Source organism: Neolamprologus brichardi, chromosome 20, assembly GCF_056152115.1.
Source record: "Neolamprologus brichardi isolate AB-2024 chromosome 20, ASM5615211v1, whole genome shotgun sequence".
NCBI lineage: Eukaryota > Metazoa > Chordata > Actinopteri > Cichliformes > Cichlidae > Neolamprologus > Neolamprologus brichardi.
Window position 1 is genome coordinate 12,832,395 of NC_142123.1, and position 16,818 is coordinate 12,849,212.

Sequence of the window (16,818 nt, forward strand, 5' to 3'; positions counted from 1 at the left end):
TCATGGTCCTGGGTCATTTTGACCCAGTGTTCTTAGTTTTCCTGTGGTTTTGTATTTTGTTCCTTATGTTCATTGGATTGTTTGGTTTGGTATTTGGATCCCCCCTGTGTCCATGCTGTTATTGTGGTGTTTGTTCTGGTACCGTGTTCCCGTCCTTTATGTTCTGTGTTCTCCTCATCCCCTCGTGTATTCATCCTTGTTCTCTGCCTCTCTCTCTGTGCTCATCTCTGTGTACTGTGTTGTGTTCAAGGTCCACATCTTGGTGTCAGTATTTTCAGGTTCGTGTCCTCCCCGCTCTGTCACAAGTAATTGTCCTCAGCTGCGTTCCCCGTGTGTTCCCACTTCCCTCATTACCTTCTGTGTATTTATGTCAAAGTATCCCTTTGTTCCATGTTGCGTCGTCCCTCTAGGTTGTGTGCATTTCCCGTGTCTTCCCAGCGCCTCAGCTTTAGTTTTTCCCAGTATAGTTTTGTATGGCTTCTTATGTTCCTGTTAATAAAGACCTGCCTTTGAGTTCATCCCCGTGTGTCTAGAGCCGTGCATTTGGGTCCTCTCTTGCCTTCACACAGCCGTGGTGTGAATGCCTCCACTTGGAATGCCTAAAAAAAATTTTAACGCACAAAATATTCATATTAATTTTTCATCTCAACTACCAACAAAACATCATGAGGAGCTGAAGTTTGTTTGTTCCATCTGCATTAAGGAGTTTGTCTTCAGAGTTCATCACAAACATAACAAGAAGGCAGCAAAATGCATCCATATGTTTCTCCTTTGGAGTGACCCCTGACTTAGAGACAAGCTCTATATGGATCTGACAACAAATGACATGCGCCCTTCACATGTCAAAGTTTAAATGCCTCAATTTAATAATGGTCAGACCAATTCACAGATCCAGTGGGCATTTGTGCTGTTGTGTCTTCATATGAGTGACCTTTGTGTGAATGACAAAATGCCTTTACTTTGACAGACTAATGAAGCCAGCAGTCTTGTGTATTCCATGTCTGAAAAGGGCTTTATTGACGTAACATTTGATGAACTGGCATATCCCGATTTTGCCTAATGTTAGTCCCTGGAAAGTGATCCCATGAATTCTTTAAACCTCATTTTCTGTCAGTCAGTTCTCTCAGTGTTTCAACTACTGTGCGTCAGATGTGCTTTAAACCTGCCCTTTTTATATCCAACATTTTCAGTTTATGTTAGATTGGAAATAAACGCAAATCAGAAGTTTCTCAACTCACGGCTTTAGACTTTTGGACTGATATATGTATTAAAATATCAATAAAGATACATGAAAACAACAGTGCAGAATTTGCAAATACTGGAACATTCAATTGGCAAAATTACACCTCACATAAAAAATAACATGTTTTCAAACAGGTGTGACAGACAACGCTGTCTGTGAATTTCTTTTTACCCTCATGTTTTGTTACTTGTCATTTTAATTTCTAATAATGAAATGTATAAAATAGTGTTTTATTTTCAACTTTACCCACAGTACGTCCCAGTACACAGAACAGGAAATGCAAATGGAAATATGGAAAAAAGATGAGGAGGAACACCCCTATGTGGTCACTTTTAATGTCAGCACCACTTTGAATGGGTTTTACATCTCTGACTCTGACCAACAACTTTTCATGGCCTGTTTCATTTTGTTCTGAATGCTGGACTCGTGCTCTGCTGTCACACTACAGAGTGGAATTACTAGCACTACCTCAGCCAGACTTTTGAAGTTTGGGTACATTTCACCCAGGAAATGATCAGAAGTCAGCAAGACTGTCTAAACATGGGACCTCCTGATGTTGCAAGGACCAACTTCACCCCCAGGGAAATCCTGCAGCATGTGGCCCTTCAGGACCAGGGTCGAGCTATGCCCATCTGTGACCCACAACAGTCTCGGGTGCACTCAGAGACATTTAGGTTGCATTTAATAATGTCAAATTTTATGTTTTATTTAAAAAAAAATCCACCTAGAATTTTTTTAATGTTAATGGTAGATGTTCTTGTTCTAATCTAAAATGCCAAACACCCTGTCATTGTTAAAAAAAGATTTGGTCAGTAATGGAAATTTTTCTGTTAAAACAAGCTCTGGTCTGTTGTCTAGCGGACATCCTTTTCCATAATGTGACTGTGTATAAAAGAAAACAAAAATATTCCCAGCAATCATATTAAAAAGTTGGTGAGAGTGTTTGAACAGTACTGTGGAGCCTTGAGGCAAGCATCAGCCGAAGGATGAAGATGCCAAGTGACAGTGCACTGATTACACTTTGATTTATAAATAGTACATTTAGCAATAACCATGCGTTTAAAGTCATTTCCTGCTTCAGCATTTAAAATAGCCAAAAAACTAAAACTACCTTAGACATCTTAGCATTATTTATTCTCGGCTAAATCTCATTTATTGTACAGGTGCCCATGACTATCAAAGAAACATCTGAAAGACACAATCCTTAATTACCTTGTTATAGTCGACCGCTAACTTTGTATTAATGTGCTTCTTTTTTATTCTGTGTTTTCAAGTCGGTATCTTTTTTCATTTACACACATTACACATTCACACCAGTTCTCCCAATGATCCAGCTGTCACAGCTGGGCACTCACATGCACAATAAGCAGAAGAGGGGATGGAATGGAGCAATAAATGACAGATGAAGGTGTCTGGAGCTAATTCAGATTCAGGACTTCTATCACTTTCTTTCTGGATCCAAAAATAATTTTTTTCTCTCTCTTCCTGTCTCACATTTCAAACACTGAATACATTAGCCCATTTATATCAGGCTGTGATTCTTAGAGAAAGTATACATGCTAATAACGTAGCGTCGCACCTGTCTTTTGTCACATTGTTCCATTTAAATTTCTTATCGTTTGCAAATTGGGTTTTCAGGAGGAGACAAGTCTAGATGTGTCACACTAAGCACGTGTAGCTCTCCTCTGTAAGTCAGACAAAGGGCAGCCGCTGTTTTTAGTGTTTATAGAGTTGATGCAACGAGGCTGAACAGTTTCTGTTAATTACTGCTAATATGTTTAGTTGTGTTTCATTCAGGACTTTAAACACCTCTGATTTTTGTCTTTTTATTTTACTCTGTGTCTTCATCTCACGACCTCTTTTGCTCCATTCACAACTGCTGCAGCCAATGAAAAGGTGCTGTCCCAGTGAAGTCCCATTGGGAAGCCTTGAGTTGAGTGTTTTGGCTGATGATGATGTTTTGAACCCTCTCTTGACGAGCAATGTCAAGATAGGCCTGCCCTAAAGCAGAACTTTATCTTCCCCTTTTCACCCCAATACCACAATGTACAAAATGAATCAGAATCAGAATACTTTATTGATCCCTGGGGGAAATTATTATTTTTTTGTTACAGTGCTCCATTATAAACCAACATTAACAAGACAGACAATACGCTAACTAAAAATAGTACAATATATACATATATATATATATATATAAGTCACTTATATAATTATAAATAGCTGGAAAAGAAACATGTGTAGTTGTAGCAGTAACCAGTGTGTTAAGTGGATGCGTTGTACAGGGAAATGGCCACAGGCAGGAAAGATTTCCTGTGTCGTTCAGTGGTGCTTTTCGGTAATCTCAGTCTCTCACTGAGCGAGCTCCTGTGACTGACCAGCATGTCATGGAGTGGGTGGGAGGTGTTATCCAACATTGTCTTTATTTTGGACAACATCCGCCTCTCCGACACCACCTTGAGGGAGTCCAGCTCCATCCCCACAACATTACTGGCCTTACAGATTAGTTTATTGAGTTGAAGTTACACTATATTGCCAAAAGTATTTGCTTATATACCTTCAACACACACACGAAGTTGATTGACATCCCATTCTTCATTCATATGGTTTAATATCATGCTGGCCCAGCCTACAGGAGAACCAGGAGAGCAGTAGGGGAGACCGGGGATAGTTGTAACATTTTTGACATTTCTGTCTGTAAATTGGAGCTCTTTTAAGGTAGTGGATTCAAAATGTAATGCAAAGTATTTACATGTCTTGGCTATTAAATAGTGCAGCTATTTTCTCTGCAGCACAATTACCCATTGCATGGTATGGTCTCAAACACAAAGAGTGAAATGTTACAATTAACCCCATAGTCTGGGTTAGTTGTAACATATCCTGGGGTGAAATGTAACACAATGAAATAAGGGTACTGACAAAACATTAACATGTAATCTTTTTTATTCAACACATGAATGCACTTAGAGCCATTTATATAGCTGTGTGTGTGTGTGTGTGTGACAGAATGCAGAAATCTAGCTTTTGAACATATTCCAACCCCCCAAAAAAGACAAATTATGGAATTTTCTGCAACTGAATATTTCATTCATTTTGGTTGGTCTTCCTTGAGTTTGGCCTCATTGGCTCAGAGGGCATTATAACCTATAACTCTTGCACCAACTTTTGAACATAACAATGAAACTGAAAAAATGTAGTTGTGCACCAGCATCGCAATTCCATTACTTTTTATCATGGCTTACCTTGGTGTGGTTTGCAAAGTGCTTCAGAAAGATGAGGAAATCTGTTTTTCACACCCATCCTGATTTATTTCCACTACCAATAGTTCCCACTGGTCCATCTCTGACACAGTGGTCTGCATCATGTATGTGTGGGAACACAAACAGTGGAGGAATTGTGTTGCCAATGGCATTAACCGCATATACAAAGGTGACCAGTGAACCTCTCTCTGCTGATGTCGTTGCCCCAACTTGTTTAATATAAGTTAAAGTAATAGTGTGGTAAGCTGTAACATCTGCATTATTGTTACAACTAACCCAGACTGTTGCTGTTACAACTGACCCAGACTCCTATAGCCATGAACTAGCTAACATTACAGCCAACGGCTAAAACATTAGCACTAAAGACCTACACAGAATATATCCCCATAGACATACAAATAACATAATTTAAGTTTGATGAGTTTAACTGCAAAGCAGATAATGCTATTAGAAATTGAAATAAAGTAGAAAAACTTACTTTTTGGCATACAAATTACTTTTTTTCGTGTTAAATTGTCTGTGTTTGACAAAATGTGCTGATTTTTCACATGTGATAGCAGAACTGAATTGGACATGCACAGGATGAATCACATCATTTGAAACTTATCTCTGATTGGAGAAATTGGAAGTGTTACAACTGACCCACGTTACAACTATCCCCGGTCTCCCCTACTTGTCTGACTGCACTGCGCCAAGTGTAAAGTTTGGTGAAGGGGGGATTAGAGTATGGTGTGGGGTTGTTTTTAGGGAATTGGGTTCTGCCCCTTAGCTCCAGTGACAGGAACTAAGACATTTTGGAAAATTTCATGCTCCTGACTTTGGGGGGACAGTTTGGGGGATGGCCCCCAGCTGTTAACTGTTAACAGCACAGTCTATTAAGTCATGAATGAGTGCGTTTGGTGTAGAAGAACTTGATTAGGCTGCATAGAGTCCTGACCTCAACCTGAGAGAACACCTTTGGGATTAATTAGAGTGGAGACAATGAGCATGTTCTCCCCGTGTTTGCGTGGGTTCTCCTCGAGTACTCCAGGTTCCTCCCACAGTCCAAAGACATGCAGTTAGTGGGGTTAGGCTAATTGGAAACACTAAATCGGTAGGTGTGAATGGGGAAATAAATGTGAGTGCAATTGGTTGTCTCTGTCTATGTCTTAGCTCTGCGACAGACTTGCGACCTGTCCAGAGTGTACCCCGCCTCTCGCTCTAAGACAGCTGGGATAGGCTCCAGTGCCCCTGTGCCCCTGAAAAGGATATGTGGAAGTGAATGGATGGATGGACAATGAGCAAGGCCTCTTCATCAAACAGTCTATGACTGCATTTCTGGAAGAATGATCAAAAATTCCCCTAAACACAGCAAACCTAGTGGAAAGCCTTTCCAGAAGACTTGAAGTTATTATAGACAGACAGAATATTCATATTTTTTAAACATTTTTTTAATTCTTTCTTACATTTTTAGAAAATAAAAAAATCAACATATACTGAATACATTTTGTTAAATGGAAGAAAATTGTGAGTATTATTCTAATAAACAGCCAAAACATAGTCAAGGTTGTAATTAGTGTTTTGCACAGTTGTCCTGAAGTCGGCTTCATTTTTCCGAAGGCTGAAACATTTCTCTCGCTTCACAATAAGAAATAAAAGTTGCACTTTGAAACCAGACAGATGACTGTGGACCACAACGAAAAGCAAACTCCTAAAGAATAATGAAAAAAAGGGGCTTCTTTTGTTTGCAAATACAAAAGAAGTCTAATGGTCTTGGGCTATTTGGCCTGCTGGTTTGACATCACAAGTGAATATGTTATCAGTCAGTGAAACAATTGGGACTGTTGCATTGTGGTAAATCTTGCATTCTGGTTTAGTTTGACTTGGTAGTTTTTGTTATTGCATTGATGTAGCGGTAATTTAGGAAGCAAGCAGAGCCAATTGCTTTCAATAAAAATCACAGTGTGGAAAAAAAAGAAAAAGTCGAAGAATAGACCTTCGCACGGGGAGTTACCATTAAAAATAACTCTCATTTCACCCAAACTTCTTGATGAGGAGGCGTTAAAGCTGACCAGAGTGGAATTGTTTTGACACGAGTAGCCCTGTTCGACTAGACACCATTATTGCCTATATCCTCTTCTCTGACAGGGTCGGACCAATTTGTCACGTTACATAGCAAAACATTGTTAAGAGTGCTTTCTGTGCTGGATCGAATGAGAAGGAATATTGTAATGTACATAACCTGAGCAGGAACCTGTGGCACGCACACGCACATGCAGATGCACACATGCGTGGAAATGAAGAGCCGCAAAGGTCAATAAGATCCACCAATTACTGCCACTCATTACACAAAGCGGAGAGAGGGAGCGGAGGATGAAACAGAGGGCTGAGTGAGGACAGCTGGTTCTGAAATGATAATAATAGCTGGATAAATAATCTGCCTTTCTCACCATCACTCAAACCCCTCCCCCATCCCGTCCCTCTTTCCTCACTTGATCTGTTTGGCTGCATCCCTCTTTCTCCCATCATCTTTTTCTCCCTTTTCCAGCCAAAGGAGGAGCCGGGGCGCCGGCATTGTCCCCGCGCCACCTTTTTTTTTTTTTTCCTCCTCTCTCATTTATTTCAATTTGTCATGCTTTGCTCTCCTCCCTCGGTGAAGGAGGGTGGTGGATTGGAGGTGCGGTTTGGGGGGAGGGGGTGGCTGGGTGCTGAAGAGGAGCATGTGAGGAGAGATGGGCAAAGAAATTGGCATCTGCACTCTTGCCATAATGAAACATTTAGATGCGGGCGCGGCTATGACTCCGCATTAATGGCTTGAGATGAAGGAGAGAGAGGAAGGGTGGGTGTGGAGGGCGAGGAGGTGAGGGAGGAGACTGAGGCCAGGCAGTCAGAGCACTTCACCCTAATAACCCGCGAATCCAGGTCAGACAGGAATACCTTCAGATAATCAGTGCCGCCACCTTTCCTCAATGAGCTCTTATCATGGCTTTTAGAAAAAAATAAGGCTTTTTTGAGATCTACAAAGAGATGTGTGTGTGGGTGTGTGTGTGTGTGTGAGTGAGTGTGTGTTGTGTGAGACAAAGCTCGACCGGTGTGTCTGCATGTCCCACCTCTCATTCCCCTCCAGGGAATCTCAGGTGTCATATTTTTCTTTGACAGGAATGAATATTGACATTTTTCATCTCGACCGAGATTAGGCTGTTAGCAAACTTCCTTTAAATTGCTCCCGAGTTTAAATCATAGCAGATATCCTTCAGTTATAAAGTGGCTGAGATATTACCTGGAAATGATGATTGACTGGCTGGATGGACTTCGAAGATTTCATGTAGGAGAGGCAGAGAAGACTTCATCATTTGTTAAAGAAAGGCCCTTGAGAATAAAAAGCGCAAAAAAACTTTGTTCCCACAGCTTTTGTCATTTTTAACTCCGTATTGGAGGATTTCAAAGCCGCTTGTCCAAATGTTGGCTACAGTCTGAAGCCGTCCCACAAGCCGTATGGAGCGCTGAATTGAATTTGTTGCGCTTTTTCACAGCTCAGATGTTGTAACTTTTTTTTCGGGGGGTGAATTACTGAAATATTGGCAGTGATATCAGAACAAAATCAAAGCGATAAAGAGCCTTCTTCTCTTCTGAGACATTCTCGACTAACTTCGGAGTCTCTTAGCGAGTTTCCAACAAGCCTGCTGACTGTCACATGAGCGTGTGTGCCATGGATCTGCCCCCTGCACTTGTCACTTCAGATCTATCGGGTAATGTGTGCTGGTGCTGCTTCGGGGCTTTGTGCTATTATTTATCTCTGGCCACTAAGTGAGTATGACACAGAGATAAAGGCACACCCATATGTGAACAGCAAGCAAGATCATACAAAAGTTCACACTTCAGATACACGTGCACGCTAGGTTAAATCTGTCTACATAAAAAGTAAAATACAATCCATGTTTCTAAATTTATTTCCATGATACAGTGTTTTTTATAAATTGTTATAGGTCAATAAAAGCTACAGATGGGCCATTTTAGGCCATTGGTAGTTGATTCCTAGGCAAGATGATGGCATTTCAATATAGTAAAGATATAGAAAAGATCCTCAGGGGTCTAAGATGCACCTGTGTGCCAATTTGGGTTCTTGGTAAAACAAACAGGCAGATGGAGATTTTGTGTAATACAGTGCAATGCCAAGATCCAGAGATCCAAAGTTTTAAGCTCGTCAGTCTCCTCAATGACTAACAATCTGTATCAGCATCAACTAGGAAAAAAGTCTTATCTGTTGACCTTCAGGTAACTTAGACCCAACTACAGACTGTGTTTTTAGATAGATTATGTACAGTATTTCTGAAACTATTATTATTATTATCAATAAAATGTTAAGAAACCACAAAAAATAGCCTTTGGGAATTTTTACACCTATGATGCTTATCATTATTCCCATTGTTTCAAATAATGAGGTCAGAGTAGGTGCAAGTAGTCCCTATGAATCAATAGCTCAGTTCTCAGACATTTTTATTCTGCTCTTGGATCTCTGTCATATCAGTGAGGTGTGATGGCCTTAACATATTCACCTCAGGCACACAGCTCTGGCTTAGCATAGGAACGACTACTTATCTCCTGTTCAACTCTTTTGCTTGTCAAATGTAACAAATCATAAGAAAATTGAATTTAAAACTTTATGCTATAATGTTTATGAGTATAATATTCTCTGTTCTATGAATAACTTCAAAATACACTTACTGTACCTTTAATAAATTTATTTAATGTGTAAAAATGTTGTTATCATGAAAAGCAATCAAGCATAAAATGATTTATTTAGCTTTTCGTGTTGAGATTTTATTACGCAGAAAATGCGTGATTAAAAATACCTCACCTGTATTTCTGTCTTTGTATGGACGTTCATAATCTCCCATACACAGTACACAAAGATGAACAATGCACTTAATATTCAACCGCATGCATATGTAGCAAGTCTGATGATAGTAGCAGTAACAGAAGCACTTAATCTCTTTTGAATCATCAGAATAAAAGAAAATTTGATATAGTCTGAAACACACTTCTGGGCAAAATCAAGCACAAAACAGACACATTATACTTGATTTATCACAGCCATGACTCATCAGAAAGGAAACAACGCTGCGGAGCGTTTATCCGAGATAAGAGCAGACTTTGAACAGCTCTGAGTGAAAACTGCCATTAACAGCGACAGTGATGCCTAAAGATGCGCCTACGTTACGCCAGAAAATTGGCTTTCTCTTCCTTTTTTTTCTCCTTTTTTCTAATGAATGCTTTTTTAACTTGTCCTGCTTCTTCTTTTGTCATTCTCAGACACACTATCTGTAAGCTAATGGCTACCAGAGCCCAACGGCCTGCATAACTCTTCACCGTCTGACACTGTACTGTCATATCCGGCCGAAGCTTCATTAATTCCCCATCCCAGAATCAATGACTCGCCTTTGTAACGGATTTGCAGTCTCAGGCACTTTCTTCTATCTTTCTCACTCTGCCTTCCTCTCTCTCCAGTACAACCTCAAGGGAAGAGATGTAAAGATGAATGACAACAGGGTCATTTTACCACAAGCAAAATCGTCCTACATATAATAGAAAGTGTATGTTTGTGTGTTTCTGTGGAGGTGATTTCTTATAGAATATGTACCACAAAGGTAGATGTGTATAAATCTGCAACATATCTTTTAAATATGTTTAAGCACCTGCTATCAGTTGTAGGTTATTGCCATGTATGTGCTTGTGAACTAAGGGTGACATCCCTGCAAACAGCGTCGTGGCCTTCAACCCCTCTATGACACTCTACATTACGGTTACCAGTTGGCGATCACATGACGACAGCTCTTTCCGGAAATTTTCTATGACCTTTGGACTGAAATGTCATTTAGTCTTGGGTCAGATGTTGCTTTGTGGGCTTCAACTATTTTTATGGGATTTCTTTTGTGTTCTTACTGATTCTGTGTGACAGATATGAGCCAGATTTCTTTGCTTGAAGCAAGGACCGTGACAGCTGTTTGAACATAAATCAGTGTTTACATGTTTCTTTGATTGCATGAATATTCAGGATTAAAATTACAGAAAGATCATTTTTTGACTTTGCTGTATTTTTGTTAAAAAGGTCATCATGGGCCCACTCACTAAGGCCTGCTGCACTGATTTCTTGTCTACTTGGCTCAGATAGACTCCAAACAATAATAAGGATAGCCCCTGCCTTCCTACTTATATACAGCTAAAAATGATAAGAAATTTTTTGTTTATTCTAAACAGACACTTAATAATTGATTTCTAACAATAGCAACAAATGCATATTAGTGCTTATCATCACTGTTTAGGTAGGCCTTTCATACAAATGAGAAAGATAGCTCATTCAGTTAACTAAATTAGACAAAGACTATATAAAATGAACACACGCTGAAGGCTTTGTATCTTTATTATTCTACTCAAATGATTCTCCCAAGAATGTCATTGCTTTAGAACTATTTAATGTGATATCATCCATGTAATGATGAGCACAATACGACTTACTCACAGAATCTTAATGGCCTTGCATGTATTTTTAATTCTTCACTTAAGTTTATGAAATAAGGATGTAAGCAGGCAGGTCATTATCTCGGAGTTTAATAAATTCCAGCTGTTAGTTAGCTATCAAACTGCTATTAGCTCCTGTTGTCACTTCGGTATCTGATTTATCTGCTACCAATGTCATGTCATTGTGTATTTGTAACTAACGTCATGAAGTGATAATGAAATATCACTTTTTTTCAGCTCTCCAATCCTCCTGCTTTCTCACTTTGCTGGGGTAATTTAAGACCATAGTATGGCAGACAGGCCTAAAAGTTATCACTCATAATGGAGGGAGAGAGCAAGAGAGAGCCATGGAAGCCTCTGTCTCTCATTTAGCCCCCGTGTTTGTCAGGAGACTCAATCAATGCGTAATTACCGTGGATGGCTATCATAAAAAACAATGCCAGGAGCCCTCTCAAGGTTATTCACCTAATTGTGTTATTTATAAATATGAAATGGTTGTAAATGTGGCTGACACAGTGGATGGAGCTAATGGCTGATGGACATGATATATTTCCAATTTGCAGTGTCAGATCCATGTAGACAGGTCGATGTGGCTAAGAGCTGTTCTGACTGTGGCTAATAACACTGATAATGAAGGCCCATGCTCGAATCTAGCTCACAGGTAAAAGAGATAAGAACCTTGAATTTGTTCAAGCACATTTTAGACATCAGTCGTTACACCATTACACCGTAATACCACCGATACGGTGGTATTACATCTGTATTACATACATGTAATACCACCGATATGGTGGTATTACATCTGTATTACATACATGTAATACCACCGATATGGTGGTATTACATCCAAACTTTAGAAATCAAGGTAGAAATTCTATGGAAGTTAAATGGGAAGACATAATTAGGAATATCATAAACCATCTGTATTTTTTTTTAAATCTTTTCAGTATACTTCTGTTCACAAAATGTCAATTTGCCTCATGTTATACCAGGTCAACGTGTTGTTGTAAACAAATTATTGTGATGTCGTTAGCTAAATTCATTCGTTATGGTGTGATGGTCTTCAGTCCTCATCTGAAAAGAATTCAGTCACTAAGCACACATAAGGCTTGAAAAGGAGGTGTGCTTCTCCAAGCTCTCCTTTCCAAGTATGGTCAGTTCTGGCTCCAAACAACAAAAGATGGCTACATATAAAATGCCAAAATTGCTTTTGGCATGTCTCCTTTTATATTTTCTATGAACTGTATGCCTACAGAAATGGTAAGACTGACATTGTAATTGGTTCTGTAATAAAATGCTGGCACACTAAATCATAGAATAACAAATACCAATAGGTATTTTTAGCTTAGGCACCAGATATGATTTGAATACTAATTCTAAATTTAACAAACTCGTGACTTAAGTACTCTTAAATAACTTCTAAATCAGTATAAAATGGCTCTGGCTTTTTGTAACTTTTCCTTTTATTCTTCTTTATGTTCTTGTGTATCCCAAGCCGAATAGTAGATGTGTAGATAATTCAATCCATTGCTTTTGAACTTTGCACATCTGTTGAGCATCCATCCATTTTCTCCCACTTAGCTGGCGCTGGGTCTTGCAGGCAGCAGCCTAAGTAGAGAAGCCCAGACATCCCTCTGCCCAGTGATGTTTTTCAGCACATCCAGGGGAACACCAAGGGGGTTCGAAGGCTAGCCAAGAGACACAAGGACTCCACCCTGCAACATCCTCCCTCTAGGACATTTCCCAAAAGATTCCTCCCAGCAGGCACCCAGGAGACGTCCTACTTAGTCCAAACCACCTCATTAAGTGCTTTCTCCATTCAAGTCTAGAGAAAGCTTATTGTATCCATTCGTTATCTCATTCTTGCTGTCATTACCCACAATCCACCGGCGTGTGAATGTGTGTGAATGTTGTTAGAAAAAGCACTCGGTTTAGTGTCAGTGCTTGTGATATTGGGTGTGATTGGGTGAATGTGGCATGTTGTATACAGTGCTTTGAGAGTAGAAAAGCGCTATATAAGAATCAGTCCATTTACCCAAAGCTTGTGACCATGGGTGACGATAGGGAGGTAAACTACTTGGTAAATCGGATTCTTTGCTTTTATTCTCAGCTCTCTCTTCACCACAACAGACTGGTACAGCATCCACAGCAATGCAAACACTGCAGCAATCTGTCTGTCAATCTCTGGCTTCCCTCTTCCCTCACTTGTGACCAAGACCCTGAGAAACCTAAACTCTGTGGGCACTCCACGTTTATCCTGCTGAGAACAATCACCTCAAACATTGCTAATTCTGTTTCCTGCTGCTTCACACTCAGCTGTGAAATACTCCAGTGCAAACTTGAGGACACCACCGGATGAACCAAACCACATCATCTGTTGAAAATTTAACATTAATTCAACCAGTAGTTACAGAGGCATATCACCAAAAACACAATGTCAGGCTCACAAATTTGTCATAGGTGGGCCAAAATAAGGGTACACATGTACAAATTAAGGCTGGACAATTAAACCAATAAATGCATATTAAACTATTTCAAATGAACTTTTACTTGATAGAAAAATGGTCAATAGAAACTCAATAGAACTCATTCCATGTATTTTTTTGACAGGCGGCATGAGAGGCCAGCGACAATAAGAATAGTGCCTTGCCGAACCAGTTGTGGTAGAAATGGAGTTAAAGCTTTGTCATGGTGACACAAACAGGGTAAGAGGAACATGTAGTAGTGTTTGGGCTACTGTGGCTGTACACACCAACTCAGTTGAGTTTAGGTGAAATAAAAGACAAAATGACAACAGAAAGTGTTGTCATTTTGTAAAACTTGAGTAACAGCAACATGGCATCTCAACGGACAACCCAAGAAACACGGACATTGTTAAAAAATTAGGGTCAGAGAGATTTGGTAGAGTGGAGATGTGTTGATGCATGAGAAGAAACCAAGAGACCCTGGTATCAGAAATGCAGCTGCCTACTGTATTATAAAAGTACAGAATATTTAGATAGTTTTCATCATCATGCTATGTAACTAAAATGTTTGGGGTTTTTTCACACTTGTTTTATCTTAATTTTAGTTTACTAAAACATTTTCGATCATGTGGCTCATATCTTTTTTAACCTATAGGTTTGATAGAGAAGCGGCTGACTGGCACCAAGATCTAATTAGAGGATCGTTCCTTTTTTTCTTATTTCTTCCTTTGATAACAAAGCACCTCATTCTCTGAAACACCCAAATTCCCAAGTATGTACGATCAGTATCAGCCTCTCATATTAAACTCTCTGTGAGAGCAGGCCAACCTGCTCCTCCTCGCCACTCGTGCCCCACCACCAAACCAAACAATGCCCCTCAGGGAACCATGTCAATCCCAAGCCTGTAAGAGGGGAGCTTGACGTGGGTCTCAAAGGACAGCCGGTTCCCCTTTGCTCCGCTGCTCAGTGGAGGATGAAATTAGCCTGTGGTGGACCCATCCATGGCGGTGGATCACTCCAGACAACCAAGCAGTCGTGCTTGACCATGGCTTCACCTTCAACACCACCACCAAGAGCCCACAAACTACGCCCCAATAAGCCCTCATACTCACCTCACATTCATCCTGCCTTTTTGCCCCACAATTTAAAGACATTTAACCCCGAGAATGGGGCGGGAAAGCAGTGGCAAGGGGTTAGAGATTGGCTCTTTCACATTAGGTTAGGAAAAGTTGCTGTTTAAGTCAAAGCCTGTTTGGTATTCCGTGGAGTGTGCATGCACTGGAGCTGGTGTTATATAAGCGCTGAACACTCTGTATGCCAGAGGATACTACTTTCATAGCCTTTCCATAATTCTGGCATTCTTAAATTTCCTTGCAGATTTATTTCATTTCAGTCCACGATAAAGCTACTGTCTAGTTGCCTCATATGAATTTGTGCAAATACCTCTTAAGTCTGTATCTATTTCTTGGTGAATGCAGTTATGTGACAGCACTGGAATGAAACTGGAAACCACCATGTAATATATGCAAGATCAAGCTTACCTTGCCTGCATATCATTATTACAGCAGTTGAAACCCAAAATAGCCATACCATCCAATCTCATCCAATCCCCAAAACGCAGGACTGGTCTTTCACGAACATCCGAGCCAGAAGTCCCCAAAGTTAACGGCGCAATTACCGTGAGTGTCTATTAAAAGGGGCATAAAAGATGGATGAGTGTGATTCACCACTACATCAGACACATAAAAGAAGCAAGATGTGGAGGAAGAGGTGTGAACTCCCATCTTAGAGCAAAAGAGGACAATTACACTGGGGTTTTAAAGGATGAGATGAGAGCTTGTCTTTAGAGTCTATTTGCTCCGAAATGAGCTGAGGAACAGTGAGGAGAGCGGGGAGTTTGTTGTATGATAGGTAGCTGGAAGGTAAATGACTGTCATTTGCTCTTCCTTGGAGTATTAGCTCCACTGTGCGGCTAATTTTGGCTGACTTCTTTTATTGCTTCAAGTGAGTTTTCTCTGAGATTTAGGGACGCCAAATAAAAAATAACAGGGGGTGGGGAGGAGGGATTATATGAAGACGTCTTCCTTATATTAAGCATTTTTTTACAGCTTAGGCATGGAGTGGACTCATTTAGATAAACTATTTCCTACAGATTCTCTACTCAAAATTCTATACTAAATTAGTTTGTCCACTGTCAGAGGTTTACGTGAAAACAGGCTCTACTTTGCTGTTTCTCTTATAAAAGCCAAATCAAATCATTTCCATCTTTCCACCAAATGTCCTGACAATGTAATGTTCAGTAATGGCTTAAGATTGGGAGCAGAAGTGAAAACACGTTACATCAAATGCACTTCCATCTGCACCAAGTTAGAGAGTAAGGGAGGCCGGTAAATGCAAGCTGTTGTTGTCACTTTCAATAGACATCACAATGAAGACAGCACCTTTCAGAGAATGTTCCCTTGAAATGTCAGGGCCATTCTCGGGAGCCTTGAAGGACGGCGTCTCTTTAAAAGCAATATTGTCAGTAAACATACAAGGCGGAGGCTGTCTATCTGCTTTTGCCATCAGAGCATGGTGGAGGATGATAATCGCTGCAGAGGAACAGCACCTGCAGGAGGTGAACTTAACCTTTTTCACTTTCTTCTCCAGCTGCTGGTTTGCTGTTGTCCCACAGTCCAAAACTGCTCTTTTGATGCAGGAAAAAAAACATGTTTTCCATCTCAACTTACCCAAATCCATTTCCAGAAATCTCTTCTGGATGTCATGAAATTAAGGGCTCTCTGTCTCATCAAAGGGATCACACTTATCTTCTTTGAAATCTTAACAGGCCTTATGAGACTTTGATATATACAAGGCTTCTTTTTTGCACTGTTATTGTATTCTTAATGTGTCATCAACCACAAAACAATTCATCCAGTTTATTGCTGGATGAATCACAGACGCATACAAATCTCTATTGTCTGTTCATCCTGAATTTCAGTTAGTTGCGATATGGTTTTTCACAACTGCTGTGCTACTGAAAACAATAAAACTGCAGATAGAAGCGTGCTCTGTGCTCTGAGGGCTCTCTGATTGGCGCAGACAACACCTGACTAACATGCAGTCAAATTTCTTTTATAATACTAAGTAATAAGTGAGCTTTTTACAGAGCTTAAATACAGTTTGAGCTAACCTTTATTTCACATATCACCTACGCAGTCTAAGGAGCTCGGAAAGAAAAGCGTCTGGACTTCTTTAAGTTTCTTGGGTCTCCCTAGTAACACCACCATATTTCAGAAGGTGGCTGTGTGAATAACTGCAGTTATTCATGTGGATCAACTGATATTTTATCACTTACACAGATAAATGGGAG